The following is a 7,281-nucleotide window of genomic DNA, read 5'->3' as shown; positions in this document are numbered from 1 at the left end:
TAGTGATGGGGTTTCCCCATCAATGAAAAAGGGTGCTCTAACAATGCTTCACAGGCACAGCAGCAATGAGACAGAGACAACAGCAGGCAATAAGTATTTTCCAAGATGCTATTCTCCAACCCTCATTGTAGTTTAAAAGCCTTGTGTGAAAATGTCCTAAGACTCTCTTGATATTTTGGCTTCAAAGGTGGTAAGAAAACCCTTTGAATGGATTGGAGGGACATAGATGGTCTTGAGGGAACCTACAAATTGTGTTAAAATATTTTGGTTTCTCTCTTCCTGCAGTTTCCTTCCTGTTAGTCTGTAAAATTGTATTTAAGAGCCTTTTGTCATGGAATGTGAGCAGTCTATATTATTTTTTCACATCCCCCCAAAAGGTTGCAAACCACTCTGTAGCCACTGAGATAAGAGATGCTGATGGACCACAGGTTAAGAATCCCTCAGATAAAAGGAAGTTTCATATTCATATGTGAAGGAGTTTGCACTTTGAGGGTAGGGTTTTGACTTCAGATAAAACATTAATACTCGCTGAGGGATTCTGGGACTTGTAGAGGAAAATTTCCAGGAGATTAACAAACAGTTGTAGGCAATGAATACAACAATTGGGTTGGTCATTGGCACACTGGTAAAAAAAAATCCCCCTATAACCTGTTGGTTCCCTAAATAGCTTAGAAGCACTGCTGGAAACAAAAGAAGTAACTGGTCCAGGCTCAGGCTGCCTTTGTGCATTGTTGATGGGATAGTCGGATCTTGGGCTCGATCCAAGAGGTCCCTTCCTCTGTTCTGATCAGCTATAATCTTTGCTGGACTCTCTGCTTGTTAATAAAGAGGCACAACTGTTGTAGCAGGTGGATTCCCATCATAACCATAACAGAAGTGGCTTTCTTCTTTATCTTCTGTGTTATACCTGGGAATGAAAATCCTTTAGCTTCAATTCCCCTGCCTTTTTGTTCTACTCACCAATCCAAATGTTATGGCATACTAAAAACGGACAGTTAATTTTTCTATTTCCATACTCGATTGCATTTTTGAAGTCCATATGGAAGTTTTCAATTATAATACTGTGAAGAAAGCTGGTGCTGTTACCTCCCTTGCTTCGGAGCATGAAATAATCACTCCTTTATAGTCTTTTCCCATTTAAGGAGAAGCAAATATGGCAACCTGCAGACATAGCAACCTTCCAGATGTTCTGGCAGTAGCCCTTTCATCCCAGAAGAGGAGAAATTAATGATGTTGTTGAGGGAAGCAAAGGCACCATATCATACCTCTGGGCAGAGTTTTCACCAGCCTTTTCACAGGAGGGAAGAAATAGGGAAGCTTCTACTAGAGATCCCTATCCATCTTGAAGACCACTGAGGTAGAATTCAAAGACATAGAATGTGTTTGTCTGGATCAGTCTGGAAATAAATCTTGTAGCACCTTTGAGACTAAAGAAGTTAGTAGCATAAGCTTTGATACCAATTTCTTTCTCTCAGTCTCAATGCTACATTCCAGCAGTAACATAGTGGCCTGAATCCTGTTGCTAGTAACAACTAGGGTAGACCCATTGAATCAGTAGGATTTGCCTTCATTTTGACTCATGTTTGATTTAATGCATCTGGTCTAACTGGGAATAGCTAATCAGTTTCAGAGTGATGGGTGGAAACAATCTTGCTGAACTGATGTTAAAAATTATTGATGGGAAATTTTCATTATACATTATATTTTCAATTCTAAGATTTCTACAGTATCTCCCTCCCTCAATAATGGAAAAGTAATGAGCAATGACCCAAATAATTTAACACCTCCCCAACTAACTACCCCAAAGGAACTAGATTCCATGTGATCTTGGAAGCTAAGCATATTCAGTCCTAGTTAGTATTTGGATGGGAGACTGTGAACAAATACTAGGTGCTGTAAGGACCTAGAGGAAGGAACAGGCAAAACCACATCTGAGTATTCCTTGCCTAAGAAAATCCTATAAAATTCATGAGATCATCACAAATTGACAGGCAACTTGAAGGAACATGCAACAGTATGTTGCAAAACAGTAAAGTAAAGATTAGAATTTTTTAATGAAGGTATCTTTCCGAGCTCTGCCTTTGACAAAGGAAGTTCAATTTAGCTGTAACAGCTAATGATTGTTGATAAATAGGGCCTGCAAGAAGATGTCACAGTGTGGAGCACTCCCTTTCCCCAGGATATTCCATACTTCCCACTCAGCCTTTGAATGAGGAATTAATTTCCCATTTCTCATCAAAAGACAGCTAGGATTTCATGCCCACTAAATATGCTGTTCAGCTATTTTGGTCCCTTCAATTAGGGCTTTTTCTTTTCTGAAAAATCCTTTTTATATACAATACATGTCAGGGCTTCCTCAAGCTTGCTTCTACTCCATTTTAGCTGGTGGGTGGTGGGTGATGTTTTGGCTGTATGAAGATTGACGTTGAAAGAATGAGTTTGCTGTTAGTATGTATGACAGTTCTATCTCCCATGAATCAAAAGCCCAAAGGATATAATGGAAAACAACAACAACATGCACAATAAACAATTTACAGAAAATCTCTATAAATGTGTTGGAATCTTGTGTTTTCAAGTAAGTACATTGTTATAGCTGCACAGGTATACTTAAACGATTTAAAAAGAGTTTAGCAGTGCTGTGTAAAATCCCTCCTACTTTGATTAATAGTCACAATACAGGTTTTATTTGCTTTATAAATATCTGCAAAGGGGTGGGGGATAAAAAGAACACGGCAAAGGAATCTAATTGGAAAATTAATAGGGTGTAAGAGTCAACATTTCTACCATTAAAATAAATACCAGTAGGCTAACTAGGGATATTTCTTTTTCCTCTCATCATTTATTTTCTTTCTCTTTTTTAAACCAAGGTGAGGCATTTTATATGTTGAGCTCAGTTTGGATTGCCATACAAATGCTGCCCAAATTCCTCCATTTACAACTCCCCCCCACCCCCCACCCCCCGCAAAGACTTGATGTCAAAATACAAACCTCTGGGAATATTTAGTATTATAACAATATATGGATTTGGCAGAATTTCAAGGAGGACGAGGAAGAGCAGCATGGACAGACTTCAGGGACAGAGCAGGGGAATCTGAGAGTTCCACCAGAGGGAACAGTTGCTGCTAAGCCTCGGAGGAGGCGTGTAGTCATAGTGGGGGACTCCTTGCTGAGGGGTACAGAAGCAGTGATTTGTAGGCCTGACAAGATGTCTCGAGAGGTGTGTTGTCTCCCTGGGGCAAAGATCCGTGATGTGACAGAGAGGCTGACAAGACTGGTCAAGTCTACTGACCAATACCCCTTCCTTTTGGTCCATGTGGGAACCAATGATACTGCAAGACACAGCCTTCAGAACATCAGTAGGGATTACGAGGCTCTTGGGAAGAAGTTGAAAGAAATGGATGCACAAGTTGTCATCTTTTCTCTTCTGTCAGTTGAAGGGCACGATCCAGGAAGGGAGAGGAAAATAGCGGATGTGAACAACTGGCTCCGCAGATGGTGCCGCTGAAAACAATTTGGATTCTTCAATCATGGGCTGCAGTTCCATGAGGGGGGACTTCTGGCAATGAATGGGTTGCATCTCATGCCATTTGGAAGAAATGTTTTTGTCAACAGTCTCAAGAATTTGATCAGGAGGGTTTTAAACTGAGATTCGTGGGGGAGGGAGACAATATTAAGGAAGGCAAAAGGGCTGGAGAAAATAGTCAAACTAACATAGAGGAAACAAGACAAATAGTGCAAGGACCCAACAGTGGGAGGCAAAAAAACTTGCACAGGCAGCAAGTAAAGGGTCTCCGATGTCTCTATACTAATGCACAGAGCATGGATAATAACCAAGATGAACTCGAACTCCTAGTACAACAAAGCAAATATGAAATGATAGGCATCACTGAAATCTGGTGGGATGAGTCTCATAATTGGAATGTAGAAATAGAGGGGTATAGCCTTTTTAAGAGAAATAGGCCAAACAGAAAAGGAGGAGGAATAGAACTATATGTCAGAGATATTTGCACCAGTGAAGAGATCCAGGACATCAATACTGACAGCCAGGTGGAGAGCATCTGGATAAAAATTAAAGGGGAGGGAAACAACAAAGATGTTATGGTGGGAGTCTACTACAGACCCCCCAGTCAGATGGAGAAATTGGATGATGCCTTTCTAGAACAGATGACTACACACTCAGAAAGGAGAGATGTAGTAGTGATGAGTGACTTCAACCATCCTGATATTTGCTGGAAGTCAAACTCAGCCAAATCCTCAAGGTCTAGCAAATTCCTCACTGGTTTTGGAGACAATTTCATTGTCCAGAAGGTGGAAGAGGCAACAAGGGGGGTCAGCTCTTTTAGATCTGATCCTAACCAAGAGGGATGACTTGGCTAATGGGGTGAAAGTGGTGGGATCATTAGGTGGAAGTGACCGTGTTCTCCTGGAGTTTGTTATACAGTGGAAAGGAGAAGCCAGGCATAGTCAGACACACATTCTAGACTTTAGGAGAGCAGATTTCAGTAAACTTATTATTGAGAGTGATCCTGTGGTCAGAAATACTAAAAGAGAAGGGAGTTCAGGATGGATGGGAGTTTCTCAAAAGGGAGATACTGAAGGCACAATTTCAAACTCAGGCTTGCTAGAGAGGTTAAAAAGAATAAAAAGGGCTTTTTTGGATATGTCCACAGCAAAAGGAAGAAAAAGGAAATGGAAGAAGGAAATCTGTACATCTGGACCATGCCACTACATGGAGAAGCTGGCAAAACAAAAGCATTTTCATGCTAACATTCTGTAAACGTATACACCTTTTCACCAGAAAATATACAATCTATAACAGTACAGCCAACTTTTTTCACATTTTTAAGGAAAAGCTTTGCCAAAAAAAATAAAAAAAATTCTTCTCCATATGAAAACCATGTGTTATCCACAGCAGTCTAGAGATACAATACAATAAGAGGTTCATCTTTCCAAGGGTAAAGTAAAACAAAAAAAGTGTTACTACACATCTGTAAAATCTTCTTCTGTTCTGTTATAATGTAACAATTGATCATCTAGTCCAAAGTTGTCTATCAGTTGTGTAATACTTAATATCTGGCTATCTGTAGATAAGGCTCTTTGTAGCTCATATAGCATTGCTTGAGAACTGCTTCGCCATTTTGATATCAAAGACTTCAGCTCTTTTGGATTGTTCTTTGATCTGTACATCTGGACCATGCCACTACATGGAGAAGCTGGCAAAATGCTAACAGGGGACAGAGGAAAGGCACAATTACTCAGCACCTTCTTTGCCTCAGTCTTCTCAGAAAAGGAAAAGGGTGCTCAACTTGAGGATAATGGAGCAGAGGACAGAATAGGGGAATTTCAGCACAGAATAAGTAAAGAGATAGTACAGGAATACAGTGGTGCCTCGGGTTACGAAATTAATTCGTTCCGTGGCACCGTTCGTAACCCGAAAAGCCTTCGTAAGCCGAATTGCCATAGGCGCTAATGGGGAAAAGCCGCGATTCCGTGCGAAAAAGCCGAAAAAAGCACCAAAAGTTTTTTCGTAACCCGAAAAAACATTCGTAACCCGGAACAATGTTTTCCTATGGGATTTTTTCGTATCCCGAAAATTTCGTAACCTGGGTATTTCGTATCCCGAGGTACCACTGTATCTTGTTAATCTAAATGAATTTAAGTCTCCAGGGCCAGATGAATTACATCCAAGAGTATGAAAAAAACTAGCTAATGTAATATCGGAGCCACTGGCAATAATCTTTGAAAACTTCTGAAGAACAGGAGAAGTCCCAGTAGACTGGAGGAGGGCAAACGTTGTCCCCATCTTCAAAAAGGGGAAAAAAGAGGATCCCAACAATTATTGTCCAGTTAGTCTGACATCAATACCAGGAAAGATTCTAGAGCAGATAATTAAACAGAGAGTCTGTGAACATCTAGATGGCTATTCCATAATCACAAAAAGTCAACATAGGTTTCAGAGAAACAAGTCATGCCAGACAAATCTGATCTCTTTCTTTGATAAAATCACCAGCTTAGTAGATGAAAGGAATGCTGTGGATATAGTATATCTTGATTTCAGTAACACCTTTGACAGGGTTCCCCATGACATTCTTGCAAACAAGCTATTGAAATATGAGCTAGACAAAGTAACTGTTAAATGGATTTGTAATTGGTTGACTGGCTGAAGCCAAAGGGTGCTCAACAATGGCTCCTTTTCATTCTGGAGAGAAGTGACCAGTGGCGTCCCACAGGGCTCTGTCCTGGACCCAGTGTTATTCAACATTTTTATCAATGAGTTGGATGACAGAATTGGGGGCATACTCATCAAATTTTCAGATGACACCAAATTAGGAGGAATATCTAATTCTCCAGAGGACAGGATCAAAATTCAAAATGACCTGAATAGACTAGAAAGCTGGGCCAAAGCTAATAAAATGAAATTCAACACGGAGAAATGTAAGGTACTGCTGCACTTAGGGTAGAAAAATAAAATGCACAGATATCAGATGGGGGACACCTGGCTGAACGAGACTACATGTGATAGGGATCCAAGTAGACACAAGTTGAACATGAGTCAACAGTGTGATATGGCAGCTAAAAAGGCTAATGCAATTTTAGGCTGCATCAATAAAAGTATAGTGTCTAGATCAAGAGAAGTAATAGTGCCACTCTATTCTGCCTTGGTCAGGCTCCACCTGGAATATTGTGTCCAGTTCTGGGCACCACAATTCAAAAAGGACATTGAGAAACTGGAGCGTGTCCAAAGGAGGGTGACTAAAATGGTGACGGGTCTGGAAACCATGTCCTATGAGGAGCGACTTAGGGAGCTGGGTATGTTTAACCTGGAGAAAAGAACGTTAAGAGGTGATGTGATAGCCCTGTTTAAATATTTGAAGGGATGTCATAGTGAGGAGGGAGAAAGCTTGTTCTCTGCTGCCCCAGAGACTAGAATATGGAACAATGGATGCAAGCTACAGGAAAAGAGATTCTACCTCAACATTAGGAGGAACTTCCTGAGAGTAAGGGCTGTTTGACAGTGGAACAAACTCCCTTGGAGTGTGGTGGAGTCTCCTTCTTTGGAGGTCTTTAAGCAGAGGCTGGATGGCCATCTGTTGGAGATGCTTTGATTGAGATTTCCTGCATGGCAGGGGGTTGGACTGGATTGCCCTTGGGGTCTCTTCCAACTCTACAATTCTATGATTCTATGATAAGGATTCATCTGATAGTAAAAGTCCCTTTTGTGTTGATCTCAGAAAACTGTCAGAGACTATTAACCCTTTCAGAAAGAGTCAGGGGCAATAT

This window comes from Sceloporus undulatus, chromosome 1 (genome assembly GCF_019175285.1).
Source record: "Sceloporus undulatus isolate JIND9_A2432 ecotype Alabama chromosome 1, SceUnd_v1.1, whole genome shotgun sequence".
In the NCBI taxonomy this organism is placed as follows: Eukaryota; Metazoa; Chordata; class Lepidosauria; order Squamata; family Phrynosomatidae; genus Sceloporus; species Sceloporus undulatus.
The sequence above is the reverse complement of the archived record's forward strand: the minus strand, read 5'-3'. Positions refer to the sequence as shown.